This window comes from Vigna umbellata, chromosome 1 (genome assembly GCF_029865625.1).
Source record: "Vigna umbellata cultivar VRB3 chromosome 1, Vumbellata_1.0, whole genome shotgun sequence".
NCBI lineage: Eukaryota > Viridiplantae > Streptophyta > Magnoliopsida > Fabales > Fabaceae > Vigna > Vigna umbellata.
The window spans coordinates 33,498,301-33,517,938 of NC_142165.1; the positions used below are offsets into that span (position 1 = coordinate 33,498,301).

The 19,638-nt window shown below is 30.1% G+C and overlaps 1 pseudogene; it reads right to left on the reverse strand.

Annotated features, from left to right (window-relative positions):
* Positions 1-6,323: 6,323 nt before the first annotated feature.
* Positions 6,324-8,315, reverse strand: LOC148205210 (uncharacterized; annotated as a pseudogene).
* Between the last annotated feature and the right edge of the window lie 11,323 nt (positions 8,316-19,638).

Consider the following 19,638-nt stretch of genomic DNA (forward strand, 5'->3'; position numbering starts at 1 on the left):
TATAAATTTATATAAAAGAAATTAATTTTAAAGTTTAGCTCAAATAAAATTGTACACTAAAATATTATTTAAACAAATTTAGTCATCATAAAAAACAAATTTAAATAAGTTGTCTCAAACTATTAATGTAAAAGAAAAAGCATAGGTTGCGGAAATAATTTTTGAAAAAATTATCACTCCATTGGGCTCGGCCCATACTCATGTTTCGTACTTTCTTATTTTTGGGCTTGTTTTGTATATTCATTTGTGAACTCAAGTTATGGACTCTAATTTAGGAATTTAGTAATGAATTATTATTATTATTATTATTATTATATAATAAACGGTGTTTTAAAAAAATTGACATCTTTTCTTAACTTAATGAGTAAAAATGAAGCACGTCAAATATGCTTATATCTTAAATCATATATCGTAGGAATTTATCTTGTGTTTATTTTCACAAAAACATACATCTTAACACATATTGAGATTATCATCATTTAAACCCATAACTACCCAATATATAATTAGCTGATGTATGTCTGGAGAAGTAATGTTTTCCAGAAATTATTTTTTAAGTTAAGGATCAGTTATTTCTCCAAAATAAGTTAATTAAAACACATTTATAATAATGTCAATGTGACTGTAATGTGAGTCATCTACGTCGACACAGTGCGTAAGCATTTACGTAAGAACCCATAATAGCATTCAAATATTATGGTCAATGATCTCTAAGATATTCATTCAAATATTCTTATTTCCATTCAATGAAGAAAGTTTTTATATTTTTTATTTATTTTTATTTTAAGTTCGCCATTCTTTTACTAATAATATCCATATCAATAACTGTGTAAGTACTTTTTAATTTACAGAAATGTATCTATTTACTTTGTTTTTTTCAAAGGAAGAGGCATAGCAATATGTTTATACAAGCACACGAGAAACTCTGAGGAAATATTTACTTTAAAGTTGCATAAGTATTTTTTTTATCACTATAAGTTGAAAATTTTACATACGATAACAGTAAATAAAATGAATAATATATAATAAGAATAAAAAGACATTCAAATTTATTATTTTGTGGTGTTTTTGAACGGGAAACTTTTAGAAAGTGTTTAATCATAGAGAAACTAAAACATTTTACAACCAAATACATTGTTTGAATAGGAAATTTAAAAAAGAATTAAAAATCTATAAGAGTAAATTAGTTACTAAAATTACAATATATCAAATTTTACTTGAAATTCACATTCTCTATATGTTTTGTTAAATAATCTATAGCTATTTTTTCTATATTTCTTTTTAACTCCATCTTGATCATGATATAATTTATTAGTTAAATGTCAATAATTTAAATTGATATTAATTCTTATGTTTTTTTTTGTTATCAAAGTTAGCTAAACTATTTTTACTACAAGAAAACTCTTAAAAATAATTAGTTATTATAGTAACCAATTTAAATACCAATTTGTAAATTAAAAAGTATTGGTAACTAAAATAGTTTTTATTATGAATAAAAAGTTATAATGGGTTCCTACGATAATTAAAATATTTTTTATTATGGATTAATATTTAAATTAGTCACTAATAATAACTATCGAAATTTTGGCTATTAAAGAAACTAATATCTAAATTGTTTTCTAATTAAGAAATTGGAAACATATTTTTAGTCATTCAAATTGGTCACTTTTTAAGAATTTTCTTGTAGTGTTTCTAATCTATGAAAATTATTGTTATGTTTGGATGATATTGTGATATATTTATTTTTCTATTGATATTATTAGTATTACTTATATGTCAATGTGGTCAAAGTTAACTTTTTTTCATTTAAGTTTATGGTGATTTTCTCAATCGATATTGATGGGATTATTTTCAATAATGTCAACTTTATTTTTTTTATTGAAGTTTATAGTATTTTTTTTGTCTCGTAAATAATTGTTTAGTTTTTGGTCTAGTTATAAGTGAGTTATCCAATAATTAATATTTAATTTAAAATGATTTGATTCTCACAAACCAATTGTCAAGGGAAAGATTGTATCAAGTTGTATTATTTACTTGTAATACAATTGAAATATAAAGATTGCACTTTCATTATCTATAGTGTTTGGTGATTAAATTTTATTCAATCCAATAATATCAATTTTATTAGAATTGTTGAATAATTATCTTTTATATTTCGTATTAATTTTGATATATATATTTTTTATTTTATAATAAATACCTTATGAATTATAAAATATTTTATCTAAACATAAAAAAAATTGAGTGATAAAAGAATATCATATTAGTAATTTATGACTTATTTATTCAACTTTTCCCTGGTTACTCCCCTCCCCTTATGCCGAATAACGATTTTTATGTAAAATTATGTGAGTAAAAGAAAAAGAAAAGTTTGTTGTTTCAAAAGCAATAATACTTTTAAACTCTCTTAACTTTAAGCCAAACGTGTATTATCTATGCGTCCAAATTGACTTCCATTTTAGTGGAAAGATAAGTGTACTCTGTCTCTTTCTACTTTAACTTTACTAAATTGTATTTTTTTTTTCTACTTTAACTTTTATTGCGATTTTACTACACCAGCGAACGAACGGTCGTCCAGTGTGGAACGAACGGTCGTCCAGCGGTAAGAGGTCGAAGAGCGTTCGTTCGCTGGTGGACGAGCGTTCGTTCGCTGGTGGACGAGCGTTCGTTCGTCATCTCAGCATCTCACTCATCAATTTTTTTAACGCCGTCCAGCCAACTTAACGGAAAGGACTCAATTGATATAAATTTTCAAAATTAAGGACCATTTTGATACACTTTAGAAAACGAGGACCTATCTGAGACATTCCTACACAAATAGGGACGTCAAAAAGGATTAAACCATTTGTTAAATATGAGAGATTTAAAAAGTAGAAATGTGTGTATATTAGTTTCATTGTTCATTATAAAATTCATCTTTTAACTTTTTTTGTTTAATATTACTAATTAAAAAAATATAAAGATTATAAAAAGCACTAGTACAATAAAGAGTAAAGGCACCGGTTGTATATGTTTATAGGCATCGGTTCTACAACCGAGGCATATGTGGACGAGATAAAAAGGTTAAGCTTTATGCCTCGGTTATAGACCGAGATAAAACGAAACAGGAATATGCCTCGGTTCTTAGATAACCGAGACAATAGCGTGTGTTTTTTTTTCAGACTTTAGACTCGGTTCATTCATTATGTCATGCCAAACAAACTCAAGATTTCCCAATTTCAGCTCAAGAATCTAAAACAAACAAGAAAACCATAACAGGAATCAAACAATCTAGAGAAGCAGCAAACATCATGAGCTCATACATATAAACAACCAATGTCGAAATTACAACCCACAAAACCAAAGTGATAATAGCAACAACTAATGAGAAGAAACTCAGAAGCAGAAACTCAGAAGCAGAGATGAAGGTGGACTTAAGTTGAAGCGTTTTAGATCAAATTTCTTCCTCTTTGCACATGGGTTTCTCTATTCTTCCCCCAATAGAAGCATCTCCGACCACCACCATCTCCCCCACGAAGCTTGCCAGCATCCACCATCACTGACTTCCTCTGCTCCCCCTCCGCCGTCCCCACCCTCCTCGCCACCGTCACTGACTTCCTCTCCTCCCCCTCCTTCCACGAATCCTCCGTCCTCGGGTGGTTCTCCGCTCGTCACAGATCTGCCCTTCGCCCCTCCATGCGCGCAGATCTGCCCTCCGCCCCTTCATGCGCCCAGATTTGCCCTCCGTCACCTCCCTCCGTCACCGCTGCGTCCTCATCGCCGTGTCCTCGCCGTCGTTGAGTCCTCGTCGTTGTTGCGTCCTCGTCACTGCGTCCTCGCTGCCGCCGCGTCCACCATCGGTGCTGCCTCGCCGTGTCCACCGTCGTCGCACATCGCATAAGAAGAGGAGGTTGTCACACATCGCACATCGCACATCGCAGGAGAAGATCGCATGAGAAGAGGCGGAGAAGAGGAGAGGTGCTTTGGGGAAATGATTAGGCTACCCAAGTTTTTCTCGATTTAAGCCACAGTCCAGCCCAATATGCCTCCGGTCCATGCCAACCAAGGCCGTATCTTTGCTACGTGAGACTTATGCCTCGGTTCACTCTGGTAACCGAACCAATATTTTTTTTAGACACCAGTTGCTTAACAACCGAGGCATATAATGCTTTTAAAATTACGAGACTGCCACCGCGTTTTGATATGCTTCGGTTCAATAAAAACCGAGTCATAATGTACGAGTTAAAAACGTTATTTTTTACTAGTGAAGAGTTAGAAACAAAACTTGAAATACAAAATATATATCAGAAACATATATATTGAGAAAATATACTAAGAATAATAAACTTAACTAAGGGAAATGATATTAAAAACATGAAAAGGACAAACGTATTACAAAAACTAATAAGAAATATATTTCTAACATTACACAAAGTAATATATATATATATATATATATATATATATATATATATATATATATATATATATATATATATATAATCCTAAATTAAACATAACCTTATTTTGGTATCACCATAAAGTTATTTTAAAATAACGAAACTTTTTATTTTCTATGATATAAGTGGCTTTTTGAAATAGTGAAATTTCTCTTGAAAATAGACAAAAAATATGATTATGACAGAGCTGAACTTGATTACAGGACTGGAAGTTTCATCAAAGTTTATGTCTGCTATTTTCTAAAAATCTCTTTCGATTGAACCATCTGCTTCATACTTGGTTTTGAAGACCCATTTTGAATCTATGATGTTTTCTTGACCCTTAAATGATATTAATGTCCAAGTTTGATTAGACATTAGAGCCTTGTATTATGCATCCATGGCTTCTTTCCATTTTGGCTAGATTAGAGCTTCCTTAACATTTCCTGGTTCTTTGTCATCTTTACGAACCTTTGTCAATCCTATATATGGTTGCTTAGACTTGTAAATTTCATCTTTGCTTCTAGTCACCATCCAATGAACGTTGGTGTTAGGTTGATTGCTTTCAATTAAAGCTTGATTGTTGTTCTATATTGATTCTGCTGATGTCGAACCTTCTTCTTGAATTTCTCTTAATGTATCAATAAAAGATTCATCAAGATCTCCTTCATTTGTACCATTGTTGGCAGGACTATCACTTGTAGTATTATTGTTTGGTTCAAGAGTATTGTTTACAGTGGTACCTGTAGAGTAATTTGAAGCAAAACTGACATAGATTTAGTTAATTCTTTTAAAGAACTTCTTGTATCAATGAAACCTTCGTGAAATTGAAAGTGATTATTCTCATTGAAAATCACATGTCTTGAGATTAAAATTCTTCCATGAGAGTTAATGCATTTGTATCCTTTGTATGAGTTACTGTAACTAAGAAACACACACCTACTTATATGAAACTACAGTTTATTTTGATGGTATGGTTTAAGACGAGGATAACAGGCACAACCAAAATGTTTCAAGTTTCCATAGTCAGGTTGTTTCTCGTAAATCAAGAAGTATGGACTTTTGTTTAAATTTATTGATGATGGTATCTATTGATTAAATAAACAACAATTGAGAAGACTTCCCACCAGTAGTGTAATGACATTTTGGCTTGTGCTAACAGGGTTAGATCAAGTTCAACAACATATTTGTGTTTTCTCTCAGCCCTACCATTTTGTTGAGAGGTGTAGGAACAAGACATTCTAAAAACAATTCCTAATTCTAAGGCAATCCTTTGGAAAAATTTAAATTCACCACCTCCATCACATTGAATGACTTTAATTTTTCTATTAAACTAATTTTCAACCATAGCTTTGAAAAGAGTGAAGGCACTTATAGTTTCTATTTCTTACTTTAAAGGAAAAATCCATGTGAATCTACTAAAATCATCAATAAAATTAACATAATATTTGAACCTAGATGGAGAAAAAATAAACATCAATATGAATTAAATCTAAAATTTCATTAGCATGTGAGGAAGAGATTTTGAAAGCCAACATATGTAATTTTCCAAATTGACAAGCTTCGTAGAATGCGAATGAGTCAATAGATAATGTTTTCAGATTGCATTCCTTCAAGCCATTTTCCAGAACCTTGTATTTGGGATGTCCAAGTTTTCTATGCCAATTTTCTTTAAGAGACATGTAGACATAAAAGTCTTTATTGTCCCATAGTTGATACAAGCCATATTTTAGTTCCCAATTTAGAAGAGTCTTTCTTGTTCGTTTTTCCTTCACAAAGCAACAATTTTAATCAAACTCATCAAGAATATTATTGTCAACGATCAATTTTGAAATACTCATCAAATTTTTGGTGATTTTTGAAACATAAAGAACATCATGCATATGAAGATTTATTCAATTTGGTTTATCTTGTGGCCATTACTTTGAGTCTTTCACCATTACCCATACGTAAAGAACCCGTACCATTATTTTCACCAAGTTCTTGAATTTTGTTACTTTGGTGAGTCACATGGTTGCTGGCTCCACTATCAAAATATCATTCATAATCCTGACTTTGATAAGGTGAAACTATGAATACATTGTGTGTGCCTTGTTTTTCACTTTCAACAGTTTGAGTTTTTCTTGTATGGGACTTATCAACTCGATAATAACATTGTATAACAATGTGGTCAATCCTTCTACATACCTAACATATTGATTTTGACATCCTACCTCTTTCTTTGCCATCTCTCGTGCCTTTGAAATTAGAATCTCTCCAATCACCTTGGGATCCAAATTTGTTGTCTCTAGACTCTTTCTTGACAACAAAGCTTGTAGAGACATTCAAGTTAAGTCTGCTAAAATTATTGAGTTGATCTAATCTACTCTCAAAGGTTAATAATTGAGTTTATAATTCAACCCAACTAATGTTAATCTGATAAGACAACTTGAAAACCACTGGATTATAACTAGAATCCAAACTATTTAGTGTTTGAATCACTAAATCAAAATTAGAGATTGGTGAACCTGTCAGCTTTAACTTGTCAACAAGATTTTTCATCTTGCCAAGATATTGCTTCATCTTCATGTCTCTTTTACGTGTCACTAGTACAAAAACAGCGTATAACGTCACGCGTTCAACGTCCAACCAGTGAATAACCAACGTTAAAAATGAGCGGTGACATTTTTGTAAATAAATGCAATTATTAAACGTTGTTTAGAATTGTAATTCGACGTAAAAGGATATAAAACGTCAAATGACTTTTAAATTCGACGTCAAAAGGCTAGTGAATTCAATAAAAATTTGAGCGGGAGATTGAAAATTCATTCACTTTATCTTAGCGCACGATACTCTCTTCTTGTCTCAAACTTTTCTCAAACGAAGTTTGACGAGCCTCACATGTAATCTTTCTTTCATTTGATACAAATGCATGTTAATTAATTACTTTATGTATGATTTTTGTTTGTTTTAACCGATTATTTTTGTACTCTTATCCTTCATAGGCGCATTCTGCTTTTTCTCTCACTATGATGAAACTATATTCGGACGAACCCATCTTTTGAAGGTTAGTTTTCGTTTTCGTTTTGAAGAACTTATTTGTTGAACTTGTTTGTTGTTCTTTTGTTGAACTTGTTTGTTGTTGTTATTTAGTTGAACTTGTTTGTTGTTGTTGTTTGATTGAACTTGTTTGTTGTTGGTTATTATTGTTTGTTGTTGATACTACACTACATGTTCATAATTCATGCTTTATAAAATATCAAAAACTGAACTTTGTTATTTTTTTGCTTTTTAGGTCTCGTAGAGTTGTAAAAAAGGATTACAATTAATTAAAAAAATAATTGATTAACGTCGAATATTGACAAAATTTGACGTTAAGTTAACGTCGTATATTAACAAAATTCGACGTTAATTTAATGTTGAATTTTTTAAATTCGACGTAAATTTAGCATCTCCTGATATGACGTCGTTCGCGAATTCGCCGTTAAAAGCCCAAAATATTCAACGTTGTATGCGATTTTTGTACTAGTGTGTGTTGTGAAATTCAGATTTCAGATAAATTATTCTGGATCTAGTGTGTGCACTAGCAAGGCTTTGAGCTTCATCCTAAAGTTGTTTGGGTGTTTCACAATAAAGCAATTGAGTTGCAATGTCAGTTGACATAGAATTCTTCAACCATCTTATAATGGATTGATCCTAGGCTTGGTAGTCCTCATAGCTAGGATTGATCTTTGCTGTCATGTTCTCTGCAACAATGAATTGGTCTAGACATTCTATTGTCCCTAGTATATAGTCATCAAGTTTACATCCTCTAATCATTGATAAGGCTAGAGATTTCCATAGTGGATAATTGTCTTTGTCTAACTTGACAAAAATTGTAGAAGGTAGGCCATTTTTCATATTAGCAGCAAAAGACATGATGATTGTGGTTATGAATCAAGAGCTGTTTGTTTAGAGTTCTGATACCAAGATAAAAAATGGTATTGAATATGAATATGATTCTGACATAACTAAATTCATCACATGATTGAAAGTTTCATCAAAGTTTATTTTATGTAAGCTATTTGTTAAAAACCTCTTACAACAAGTAAAATAATAATAATAAGATGTCACCAAGTATTAGACATTTTTTAAAATAAATTTAAATAGAGTACAAAGTTTTTAAAAAGTTAACACAGAGGGAATAATGTGGAACTCGCGTAGAAAAAGAAATATGAAAATTAATAAAAAATTATCAAATAAGAATAAAAGAAATATGCTGAAATTTAGTCAAACAAAAAAATATTGAAACTTGTAAAATTCATTACCTTTTTACTTATCCGACCCATATTTATAATATAATGATATATTTTCAGGAGGCAATTCATATAAGGATATAAGACATTGTAATGGTAAATAAGGTGTTATTATATTTTTGGACGGATAAAAATAAAAATACTAATAAATAACCTTATTTTTTTTCAAAATATGTTAATGCCATATCATATGTTTTATCTTATATTTTGATATCCTATTATCAATACAGAAAAAAAAGTCTACTAAGATTACAAACTAGGCCACTCTCCTATCATTATGCATATAGGTATATTTCTTATTTATTTTTAATAATTAATATCATAAATTTGGAATTATGTAAATATAGTTTTAATCAATAAATACCTTTGATTCTAACATAAAAAAAAAGTTATTCTTCTTCATATATAGGCTTAATGTGGATTTTACGAGAGAAATATATTTGAATCTAAAAGTAAATGAAATGAGTTTCTTGAATAAGAAGTGATAATGAAAAATGTAAGAAGTTATGAATTTGAAAGGAAGCAAGAGAGGGTGAATTTAATTGTTCTTAATAAGAAAATATTAAAAAACTTTTGAGTGTATAAATGTCTTGTCCTTTGAAAATAAAAGTAAATAGGAGAGTGTAGATTGAAGCAGTAAAGCATATAGATGATTGTACCGAGCTGGGACCGTTGTAATCTATGATCATGCAAAATGCATCTCACATTATATATTTTTGATATGAGTTTCCTTGGGGCTCTTGGGCGTCGATGATAGAGATGCGCATAATTTTGATTTGGTTGTCACCCAAATATTAAAGCGTGTCTCCCAAATATATTTTCTCTCCATGCATGCCTTTTTCTTTTTCGCGGCTTCGCGTGGGTCGGTAACTATGTATTTTCTTTTTCCTTCTGCTCAATAATAAAGCCACACCAAACCCAAGGATATATAATAATATATTATCCTTCTCTTTTCTTTTCATTTTTCTACATTTTTCTACATTTTTCCTTTTCTTTCGTTTCAGATTTCGTTTTTATTATCTTTCTTGCATGTCAAACTTTGTGCATATATGGAAGTTAGCTGTCCCGAATTAAAGTTCAAGCTTCTCCTGCTCAACAAGTACACAGTCTTTATCCAACAAAAAATAAATCAATGTCTCTTAATCTCAAATCAACTATACTCCCTTTTTATATTTCTCTTAAACCTTCCCTTTTAGAAATATATAAATATATTTAATATTGTGGAGTTCATGGTGGATTTGGACCATTGCGAAACAATGGTTAAACATAGTACCTTTGAGATTGAGGTACAAAGTCATTCAATAATGGTCGTGGACCCAGCTCTAGGCATGGAAGCAATGTAGCATTATAAGATATACATAATGTGTTTTTTTTTTTTCTATATAGTATATTAGTGGGCATAGGACGATCAATTAATTATATATATTTGGGACCATTCTAGTTGGTGCCGAGGCACTATTAGTAATAAAACGAGAGAGATGAAAATGAAGTCTTCGATATTGACAAAGATCGAAAGGAGAATCGATTTAATAATTAAGGCAGGATAAGTTCATTGGATATATTAGATTATGAGAATAATTTTGTTTGTAGAATGTTCACCGTTTTCCATTAAGTACACTAAACAGGATTGTTGGTAATAAAAAAGTGGAAAAGGTGTATGAAAAAATATCATAGAGTTTATGCATGTAGTGGATTTGATAATGTGAGTAGTAACTAGAGGCATGATTAGGGCATAAATTAGAAGCATAAAGCGCACTCTTTTATCCTTGAAAATCTTCTTTCCATGACACCGTAACAGGTGCCACTACTCATCATGCTGCGTGCTTAATACGACTGGAAGGAAGGGTGGGTGAAATACGTATGTAATAAGAGATTTATTTTTTGAAAATGAATATGGAATAAGAGAAGAAGAAGAAGAAGAAGAAGAAGAAGAAGAAAAGAAGGTAAGAGAGAAAAGAATGAAAAAGATAGGTTTTGTTGAGATGGTGGGAAATGGTGGGGATGGATAAGTGGGGAAAGCACTAGCATGATTTGTGACTGCATCTGCATGATGAATCATTGCCAAGGCATCGTGGCTGGCTGGCAAGTCACATCGATGGAAAAAAAGAAAAAAAAAACAAAAGGGTGTGAGAGTGGGGGCCAACTTCTGCAGCGACTGGTTTTTCCTTCCTTAATGGGACCATGCACTCTGTCATTAACAGAAACCCCTCTCAGTGCTCCCTGGCAGTTTTTTCAGTTACTCACTTCCTGTTATTCTACGTCCTTTCCTCACTTAAATCATCATTTTCAAATTAACTCTCTTCTTCTTCTTTTTTCAAATTCCATCAAACCATCCAACATATTTAAGCTGCAATCCTAATCGATTAAACTTTTTCATTCAGATTAATTAATAATCTTACAAAATCAGTAATTATTTCACACATTACTACTCGACCACGATGTAACTTGATTAATCATTACTTGAAGTTTTGAGGAAAACTGACATATTACATTGGATTTGCGTCAAATATTGCTTCTAATGACAGCTAACCTCCAGTTCAGTTTTCAAAACCTAATTATTTGAATTGATGGATTTTATATAATTCTCGAACTTTTCCTTTGTACCCCCGAGCAACTCAATTACCCACTTTGTACAAATTGCATAATTTAATTTCAAGTCAAGAAAAATTCTATTCGAAAAATATTTCTGATATCAACGAAAGTTAGTTTTAATTTCCAACAATTAAATGCATGTTTATTATTTTAGTGTAATGTTAATATCCATCAATTTATCTTTCTCTCTCAAGATATACCGTGTCATTAGATAAAATCTCTTTATCAAGCTAGCAAAACTTGATGAGAATATGGTTAATGTCGCAGCATGGATGAAGATCTATTTGTAAAAATTTAGTTAAATATTTCTAAACCTTTAAATTATCAATGAATATTTTTCCAGCAAAATTTATTGATAATTTTATTAAAATATTTTTAAATTTTAATTATTTGTTAGTAACACATGTAACATTTGTAGTAATATCATTAGTAATCTATAATTTTTATTATTAATAAAAATATTTGTTAATGATAAATTCATCGGTAAAAGTTGTATTTAATTTATAATGTTTATTATTGATGAATATTTTTGTAAGTGAACTTTGTTGATAAAATGAGGGAAAAAAATTTCATTCATAAATTTGATTATGTTGTAATAAAATTCATCGATAATGAATTTTTTTTAATTTTTCGATAAATCCATTAGTGATGGTTATTTTTTTTTTCTACATTCATTAATAAATTCATCGATAATTAAATTTTTAAAATTAATAATTCAAATTTTTTAAAATTCGTCAATAAATTTATCTAGAATTATGTATATTTTAAACTCATCAATAAGTGTTTACTTTCTCGTCAAATCGAACAAAATGTTTATTATAAATTTATTGAAAATGTGTGATAAAAAGAAGAAAAAAAAGAAGGAGAAGGAAAATAATGAAAAATAGGAGAATGAGGAGAAGGAAGATGTGGCGATGCTAGCGACGAAGGCGACAACAATGGAGGAGGAGAAAGAAAAAGAAAAAAGAAGAGGAAGAAGAAAAAACAAAGGAAGAGAAGAAAAGGAGGAAGAGGAAAAAGATTTTCAAATCATGATATTTGTCAACATCAAAATTTGTCATTAGTTACCAATGAATAATTATAATGGATTTTGTTATTGACATGTTTTCCTATATGTCGATAAAATGTATCAACAAGCATTTTATCGACAAAATTTTTGTCATCTCTAAGTCATTGGTAATTTCGATTTACTAACAAATTTTGATAAATAGATGTTGGCTGACTTTTCAGTAACAAAGTGTCATTCATGTCATTCTCACTGAGATTATTAATGTGATTATTATAAGGAAGATTAATACCCTTCTACCAACACAATAAGGTAAGACCAAGTTATAGGACATTAGTTCAATATGTCTTAAGACCAACCTTAGGTCTATGACAATGCACATCCTTAGGCATAATAGAGTTAAAAGGCTTACAAAGTATCAGAAACCTCTATAAAAGTCTTCAAAATTATCACATTTATAGGGTTTTTCAATCATGACATCACTTCAAAACCCTATCCCATATTACTTATCCTTTCATGTGTGCTCCCATGATTGATGCATTATTGAGTGGTTTCGATACTAGTCTCACTCTTACTCCACATTGTTTCAAATTGCAATAAATTAAAATAAAATTCCTTCACTCCTCACTTCTTCAATTTCAGAGCAAATTACACCTTCAGACTCCATTTTACTCCTTTCATAAATCCAATAGATACACTAATATCTTTCCTTTCACCACTCTTTTACTATTAACCTTCTTCTCTTCATTGGAGTTGTTCTTTGTGGTTCATTGGTGTTTTTCTCCATCCTGTCTACTTTTTTTTTTTTGGTTTTCTAGTTTTTCAAAGCTTTGTCTTGATAATCATGTCCACTTATGATGCTTTCTATCCCTAGGCTATGATGAAGTTGTTAAGGTAAGCATTAAGGTGTCTACAAACAAACCTTAGGGTTTTGTACCATCTAGGCCATTATAGTAAAATTGAGAAAAGAAGATGTAGAGGTTCAAGCTTTCAAACTGGGTGAACCTGTTTGCAAGAATGAGTCTAACGATGTAAGTTTTTTCTTTATTATTATTATACAATTTTTATCAAGCTTGCCTATGGATTTCTTCTAGAAAGAGGTACCAATAATTATGAACTTTTCTTTTGCCCAATGAGATCCAAATAGATGGGCCTTCCTCGTTATGTTTCATTATTATGCACACACTTTGGTATTATACCGATTTCAAACATTTTTTTTTAATTTTCTTGAGTTCAAAACTTTGTCTAAGCAATTGTAGGTCTCACTAAATAGTGCTGACGAAGTCTCTTGACCTTTTTTTCAATTATCTTGCAAACGCTTTGAAGGTTGTTTCCAAAAAATATGAGCCCCTTTCTCACATCCTTCCCTAATAGAGAGTTTTTCCTTTATTGAACACAAACCTCATGTTCAAAAGGCTCGAAAATTGAAAAAGCTAAAATTGTTTGTGATACAACCTTGTCCAGGAAAATGTACAATTGCTTTTTAATTTGAATCCTCAAGAGACACAACAAAAAATAAATTAGAGAAAAATATGAAATAAGACAGAGATGAGGACGTCACAATCTAGCAAATTGATAAGTTAAGTGAACATTCACCACAAAGACATTAATCTTTGATAAGAATAAGAGTTCTAACCTAAGAACCAAGAGAATCATTTCTCAAAGAATGTAAATGCATATAATACGACTCAAAAATATTTACATAAACTTTTGATGCCTCTATATATAAGCACATAAGTTTAAGAAATCATAAAATAAAGCTCAAAGCCCAAAACACATAAAATAATAGAAGACAAAAATTACAGACGCAGACTTTCGCCTAGTGAGACCCACTTGCTCGATAAATTTAACATTATGTAAAATTAAAATAAAATTACAATTTATTTAATTTCCTAAATTATTCTTAATCGTGCTCATGATCTTCATGTTCTTTAAGTTTCATCTTTCATGGAACGTTATAAGATTCAACGAGACATGGTTTGATCTTTGACTTTGTCATAAATCTTTTGAATTTCTTCCTCAAGTTCTTCTCATATATGTTCAAGAGATAGTCCTCTGTCACACCCTCCTTCTTGAAGAGAATTTGTCCTCAAATTCATACCACTTGAATATTCTTTATCAATTCGAGCATGGAAAATGTGAGAAACTAGAAAAGTTGGAGTCCTTATTTGGCACAACAACTTTATTAAAGCTTGGATATTGTGATATAAATATGAAAATCTACATTGGGATATGCCTTCCTCTTATAATTTTACTAGTAACTTAACTCTTTTAATGTTCTAAATTATCTTTTTGTCATGCATATAATCAAATGGCAATGTCCTCAAAGGAAATTGCTTGCCACTTCGTGGAAATGAAGGCCCTAAAGGATGTTGAGAATACTATGATCATGGAACAGAGCTCGAGAAATGTTGTAAAGTCCAACAAGACCGAAACAACTTCATTGGACCTTCAACTTCAAAGAAAAAGGGTGAGAAAAGTTGTTAAGGAAATTGTCCTTAAGCACTTTGCAAATTGAAAATTCGACAAACAAGGATCACAAAGTAGAGATATTGTTTGCAGAGAACTAGGATCCCCAAGGTCTTGTTGTTAGAGACAAAGGGATCTTTGATACCCCAACTTTTATCACTCTACTAACTAAGAACATAGTTTTTCGAAGGAAGATGCTAAAATGATGGTGAAACAAAATGTGGTTGCCCATTTCAAAGGTCTCCAAGGGTTTCTTAACAAAGAGACAACAATAGCACATTTAGCGGGAACCCAAACTAAGAAGATTTTGCTAGTTGAGAAAAATAAGGAAAAACAACTTGTTAAGTCTTAGAAAGAGATTGATTTCCTTAGGTCTAACATTATTGAAATAAATTGTCTTTGTGATTAGGTAGAGGAATGGGCAAAGAAGAAGTCCACCATGTCCTTTAGTTTTAAGGAGAAGGATGATGAAATTCTTTGCCTTAAAGAGAAAAGGACGAAATAGAGAAAGTTCGTTTCTACTAGGAAAAAGAATAGAAAGTCATTGTAGAGTCTCTAAAAGATGAAATTACCAATTCCTTTAGGATGGGTTTTAAGGCAACAACCGAACAAGTGCATGCGTTATACTCGACCTTCAACCCTTGTGCCATCAATCCTTGCAAGATAGTAGTAGACGAATAACTCAAGGAAGAATAAACTCTTTTATTTTTCCTTTAATGTTTTGATGTGATGATATTGTTTTATATTTGTCTTTTTAAAGTTTAATGTAATATAACTTGAGGAATTTTCTCACATCTTCATGTCCTTACATTTTATATTAGCAAATCAATTGTACTATAATGACCTAAACATACCTATAAATCTCCAATAACGAAAATGAGTGTTGTATTCTAAGTTAACTTTAAAAAACTTTCTAGACCATCGTATCCTAATTCATTATTAGTTAAGCACATTTTTATTTAAGTAATCCATGCCACTATTTACTATAGATTTAATAGTTGAAGCTTTATTCATAATTAGAAAACTAACCTTGGAGTTTCTTTGTGTTTGAAATGTATTGTACACAATTTCTTTGTTCTCAACAAACTAATTTAAGGCTTTAGTTGTTCTAGTCTCTAGCCGAGCTAGGGTTAGTATTAGACTTAGTTATTCTAAGGTTAGTTTCTAACTGAATTAGGGTCAATACTAGCCTTAGTTGTTATAAGGCCAATCTCCAATTAAGTTGGGTCATTTATTTCCCTCATTAGAGATAACCATATTGTAAAGACATTAATAAATGAGACTAACAAATTTTATTGATGTGGTTGACCTTGTTAAAAGTTTTTGAGAAATTTTTTTGAAAAACTTAAGAAAAAATAGTGCCATACTTTCATACAAAAATATCAACTAAATTAAGAAAAGTCATACCATTCTATGTTCGAGGAACCTATACACGATTAAAAGTCTTTAATTAGTATGTTCCCTTGTCGATGACTTCCTTGTTCTATAGTGATCTATCCATTTTGAGAACACAAGATCTGATACTTAAAGCTTCTTGGTATGAATTGGATTTTGTATTTAAACTCCATCCTTCTTTTAAAAGCTTCACTACAAAATTCAAGCACATTGACCTCAATCAGATCAGGATTCATTTAGATTTCTTCCTGTGAATGGATAAGGGAAAACTTTATCACTTGAAGAGAAGACTCGCTTATTTCAATTGGTAACATGACTTCAATACCATAGACTAAACTATAAATGTGTGTACTAAGGAGTAGTATGATAGCACCATAACACTCATGGCACTTTCTTCAGCCAACCACCCTTAGATGTTTGTAATCTTCTTTTCATACCACACAATATTACCCGATTAACAATATTCGTCTATGTATTAGTTTGGAGATGTTCTATTTATGTAAAGATATATCTTATATTGAGGTTATGACACATTTTTTTTTTAAATTGATTATTCATAAATTGCATCTCAATATGAGAAAACCCAGTACCTCAAACATGAAGATTTAATATAACAATTACTCTCTCATTTTCATATAAAAGAAAGACATTTCAAAATAGAGGTAATACTTTGTCTTTGTATTGAATCTCATGTGACAAACTAACGTTACTTATATGCAATATATCTTACAATTCTAATGAAATTTCAACAAACAATGCAATTTTTTTGGACATCCTTCAACCCCATACAACCACATTCAATAGAACAATAACTACCAGCATTGGTTCAAGAAAGAAAATAAAAACACGAAGGAAGCAAAACTCATAATTAACCATCAACATGTCATCTACTTAATAAGGTGTTAAAAAGGTTAATAAATCAATAACCATATAGAGATATCATGAGAAAAATAGAGAGAACCATGAGAAAAAAAAACAGTTACTGCAACCAATCTTAGCATTGGTTAGCAATAGTGATGATGACATAGTAAAAACAATGATAACAACACCGAAAAAAAATAAAAATGGAAACAGGAAATCGATCATAACTACTAGATCATTACTTCAATATTGGTCCTATATGAATATTTATATACTAATTAAAGATATTAAAGATACTTAGGTCAAATTAAAAATAATCAAATGATATTAAATTATTTCTGGCAGTTGTGTACTTTAAAGGGTATGAGACCTTTTATATGTGGTTATTAAAGGATAATTCCATTTTGAGATTGGTAAATAACTTTATATACATGTGTGTGTGTGTGACATTACATTATTATGTATCGTGACATTCATTATGAGTAAGAGGTAGAGGGATTATTAAAGTTATTTAAGGGTTCTCTCACAAGAATATGCGATGATATAAAAGGATAATTGTTCTACTTATCTTTTTACTTTTAGTTATCATGATTATAATATGATAAATTTAAAATTATATATATAATAAAAACTTAAGTTTGAGCAATAAATGCAATTCGAAGGGAAAGAAAAATACGTCAGTTATTTTATTTAAGAATATATAAAAAAACATTAAAAGTATGACCATATATTTTGGAAATGAATTGTTGCACGAGTGATAAGCTTAAAATTGTAAATGGATTGAAGTTTTGGAAGCGACGAAAGAGGTTTTGTTGGTTTCCTGTATGAGAAAATAGTTTTGAAAAAGAAGAAGGAAAACCATTTTGCATTTTTTGTTTTTTATGAGAATTGATAAGCAATTATTTGGATTCTTTGGGAGTTAGGCCGTCAGCATTGTATATGCAACCTTACTTGTCGTGTGGAAAGTTTTGGAAAAAGGAGTGAAAAAAAGATTGGAATATGGAAAATAAGTATAAAATGTAATTTGAATGGGACTGATGCTTTAACTGAAACCAATAAAACTAAGGAAAACATAAACGATGGCTTATGCTAGAAGAGTATCACGATCGAAATGAAGCTTTAGGAAAATTAAGACTTTATTCTTTATACCATAACTTCCATCTCCTAAGCAAGGAACCTCTCATTGTTTTTAAAGATACTACATATTCTGTGGCAATACAATTTTCAAGCATTAGATTCTATCCTTGACCCAAAGAGGTTCATGCATTATGCCATATCATGCATTAAATATCAAAGGACTTTATGGTCAATATGTGCATGCCAACCATCTTCTTTGACTTGACACCCAAAAGTTACATTCAAATACGAATTTTGAATCTATGAAACCTTCCATTTTGTAAAAATCTAATCTTCTAATAAACTAACTCTTTTAACATCTTTATATCTTGCTTTTCTTTAATATTATTATATCATTGCATTTCATTTATTGTCTATCAAGTCCTAAGAATTCAATACTATCAACATAACGTCACACCTCTTATGTATTATTATTATTTTATTTCATTATTAAATATAATCTTTCATTATTAAAAACAGTTGCAAAGTGGTTAATAAAGACAACAAAAAAAGTGAATGTCACATAATAATTTGCAAATTAAAACCTAATAAGATATAAGACATCAAGTACAAGCGGTTGCAACATTGTATTGGATATAATGAAACATTTTTCGAGTGTGTATATAGATTGATCACTAGATCTCAAGCCCATTAATTTGATAATTTTTCAAAACTAAAATAACCTAATTAATGATTTCAAGAAATGTACTAATTACGAGAAAAATGTTTGATTACATTAGACTTCAAAAAAAATGTATCTAAGTGAAAAATGGTTTTATATGGCCAACCAAAATAAATCATCCTGTATAACAAAGTTATCAATTCTTACAGTAATTACTTTAAGAATTATAACAATTAGTTAACAATATTTACATTAATTAGATAATAGGGTGAAAATTAACCATTCAAAACGTTTAAACATTTTATGTTATTTAACATGAATGTAAATCAAATCCTCTTTCGTTTATATAACAAAATATGATTTTATAATTGAAAATATATAATATTTTTCTCATATAACTAATGAATCTAATAATGATAACATGGGTACTTTTTTTTACGTGCGCATAGGTCTTTTAATCAAGATTTGATATTTATTTGTTTACTTTTGCATGAAGTTAAAAAAGGGTGATACTGCTTCACCTCAATTGGGCAACTCAATGGGAGGGGAATTTGTTGGATTTCAAATATTATAAATCCCAGATTTTACAAATATTATGTCTTTGTTAGTATTGTCACTATATACAAGACACCCAAAATATATACACATATGCACACCAATTAATAACTTTATAAAATTACATGATCAATTAAAAACTGTTTTGGATTATATAAATTGTTGGTTGTTGATTTTAAATGGGTTAAATTATAATTAAATTATGTCTATTTTGGATTTTTACGTTTATAAGAAGAAATAATTATGTGTTAATCATTAAATATTTTTGTCAAGAAACTTCTTTCAATAATTAATAATAGAGTCTAAGATTTTAGAATTAATTTTAAATTA